Raw genomic sequence first — 3,412 nt, 5'->3', positions numbered from 1 at the left:
TAAGTAAACTACAACATCTACAGAATGTTTTCTCCAGTATCTTACTAATGGCCTAAAACACTTAGTAAATATATAAGGGGCCGAGGTTAGACCAAAATGTAAAACTGTGAAACAATAAAAACGCTGTACACCTTTAACTGACCAAGAAAAGCCTAAAAACGTGTGTTGACTAGGGTGAATATCTATGTGGTGATACCCAGACTTAAGATCAAACTTGTACATGTATCCACAAGGTCTAATGAAATCCAAAGCAATCTTGTAATCCTCAAAGACTATTTTTTCTTTCCAAACATATTTGTTTACTACTCTTAGGTCTAAAATCAACCTTTTCTTACCAGAGCTTTGAATGGAAACTGATAGGGGGTTCACAACCTGAGGTGAGTCTACGACTTCAACAATACAGTTGTTTAACAGGAGATCCTGGATAGCCTCAGAGACAAAGTCGCTATGTTTTACAGCAGAAGCGTTGTTCTTACTACAAGACTAGGGAGGTGACTCCACAAAGGGGATGATGTAACCTTCTGCAATAGTTCTAATGATGAATTCTGGAGCTTCTATATCCTTCCAAAATGAGATGTGCCTTTTAAGATTTTCCTAAATGTTATGCTTACACGCTGACGTGTCAGTTCTGTCAGGATAACTAGGTACAGGTACCAAGTAGTACTAATACCTCTGGTTTCAGGTTTGACTTTGTCTAGGGGTGAAACATCAAGCTGTGACCTATTACTAGGCTGCAGCTGTTTTTATATTGAATGGGAGACCTGTGGCAAATGCATGTTAGTTTTTCTTTTAATACTTCTGCTTGAGGTCTGATTCCCTGAAACATATGTAATACAATCTCAATCAAGGTAGTAACGCATTAGCCACTCAAATATATATGTCATATCTCAAAAGTAGTTTTGATTTACCTGAATAATCACTGCTTTTTGCAGGCCTCTGTAGGCTGAAGTCCTTGTGGTGGGTTGAGATTACTTGACTGTGATGACCTCTGGGCGGCTGCAAGGGGACATGTGGCTCTCCACGAAGGCTCCACGAAGTAGCATTGTTGGTTTGAAAGTGGTGTTTTCCTGGGTTGAAAACGAAAGGGCTGGTTCTGCTGAACCTGAGAGGCCTGTTTAGGTAATTCGCTGTTAGGATTGGGGAAAGTTGCAGAAGGATAAGGACTATAACCTCTACCACGAGAATTGAAGTAGGGCGCTTTCTGCGCTGTGCCTTACTTTCTGCTCTCTCGAAACGTCTCTCTTCATCCGAGTTTGAAGCCAACTCATCCCCTTCCAACTCCGAGACTACTGCCTAACCGGCTTGAGATCTGTCTGCAAGTCTAATGTGCTTGTTTCTTTTACTGATGTTAGAGCTAATTTCTCTCAAGACATGCACACAATCGACTGTGTTATCCCGATTGAGAAATCGAATAGCAGAGTCAACATGATCCAAAATACCAATGTTAAACTTATATTATAACTGATTCCCTTTGAATCTAAACTGTGGAGGGTCAAAGTCTTTTCTAGTACCTTAATAACAGAGAACGACCTCTGCTCAGTTTCATCAATAATTTCACTTTTGAAAGTTTTCAACTTACAGTCCATATATTGCTTAAAAAGTTGAAACGTTTCGTACCCTTCAACATAATCCTGTGCTTTGTTAGGTTGACCAGGCATGTGTAGTTCTTCAACGGAGTCAAGATTTTCCTGCTGTGGTGAATCCATTCCGAACAAAGAAGACAACAGCTCGCCTGTGTGACGCGAAGGCCTCGAGTGGTATTTCATACACCTTGCCCTCTCCTCTGCACCTTAAGCACGTGACGCCACCACTTTCACGTGCACAGCCGTCTTCAAATCACATTCCCCATAGTAAATACATTCTGAGTGGGGTATTCATGTTAAACTGCGGCATGGTATCTCAGTGGGCTAGCACCATAACATCGGTATTAGTCTGGACATGTACAAGGAGCCACACACACACACACATGCATGCACGTCGCTATAATCAACAATCTTAAACGTGTCGTTAAACCCTATTTCACCCCACCATGTGTCTCTGTCTCTGTACAGGCTATTGACATATAACACGATGTGGCTGAAATATTGCCGATGTGACGTTAAATATTAACTTGTTCACTCCAAAGTCACCAGGATGGGGTGTTTATGCCTGACGATTAGAAGGAATATTGCATGCTCACACTCTGCCTTCTGAGGACTCATGTGGTTTTGAATTTAGTCATCAAAAGCTAGTACTCTTTGAATAATATTTACACACTATAATTTTACTATCCACACAGCTCAGCCAAAGCTGTGGGGTTGGAATGCCAAGTTTTAATCATACGAACGACTGTGAAATGTTCTCGATGAAACCTGGACTAGTTTATGTCAACATGCATACTCAATATTTGAAGAGAGTCAGTCAATGTAAGTACGACACTTTGGGTATTTTAATATTGTAATCAGGGGTTGCAATAGGAGGTACTTTAGTGATTGCGGTCGTGTTTACCAATAGTTGTGTCAACTTTGAATTCGTGAACTCGTGCGTATAGTCACACACTTCTTTGAGTACATTAAAAAAATATTAATAATAATAATGGTGAGCAAACCCTGCCCCACCGGTGGCACCCGTCACAAACACATGCAACGGCAAGTCAGTTGTTAAACCTGAAAAAACACGGGAACATACGGTACAAGTCACAATAGGGAATTGCATCGGGCATATGGAGCATGGAGGACAATAACCTAACATACAGGCAAATGTCTCTTCCCTTACAATACAATACCTTTCATGGGGTCATTATCACCTGTGTATACATTTGTCCATTAAAGGATATTAATGTTGCAACACAAATAAATAAAACGCATAAACATATTTTTTTTATTCATGCCTAAGATGTCCATAACAGCATATATTAGACCTTTATACCTATGATCAAGGTTGTAGATGTATTGATGTTTTGTAACATCATATACAAACCATCAGGTTCCTTGTTTGTTTGTTTGTTTGTTGTTTAACGCCGCATGCAGCAATATTCCGGCTACATGACGGCGGTCTGTAAATAATCTGGACAAGACAATCCAGTGATTGATGTCATGAGCAATTGTAATACGATGACATGCATCAACCAAGTCAGCGAGCCTGACCACCCGATCCCGTTAGTCGCCTCTTACAACAAGCATAGTTGCCTTTTATGCAAGCATGGGTTGCTGAAGACCTATTCTACCCCGGATCTCCACGGGTCCTATAACCAGGGTATTTCCTGCTTATACTAACCTTAAAGTCGAGTCGGGGCGGTAAGATAGTCTCGGGGTTAAAGCATTCGATCGTCACGCCGAAGGCCCGGCTTCAATTCCCCATCTAGGTACAATGTGTTCAGCTCATTTCTGGTGTCCCACGCCTTGATATTGCGGGAATATTGCAAAAACATTGC

At 41.1% G+C, this 3,412-nt stretch overlaps 1 pseudogene; it reads right to left on the bottom strand.

The window, feature by feature from the left end:
* Positions 1-916: 916 nt before the first annotated feature.
* On the bottom strand, positions 917-1,706 carry LOC139445797 (uncharacterized; annotated as a pseudogene).
* Between the last annotated feature and the right edge of the window lie 1,706 nt (positions 1,707-3,412).

Source organism: Haliotis cracherodii, unplaced genomic scaffold (assembly GCF_022045235.1).
Source record: "Haliotis cracherodii isolate W230 unplaced genomic scaffold, xgHalCrac1.p SCAF_6, whole genome shotgun sequence".
Classification (NCBI taxonomy): Eukaryota; Metazoa; Mollusca; class Gastropoda; order Lepetellida; family Haliotidae; genus Haliotis; species Haliotis cracherodii.
The sequence above is the reverse complement of the archived record's forward strand: the minus strand, read 5'-3'. Positions and strand labels throughout refer to the sequence as shown.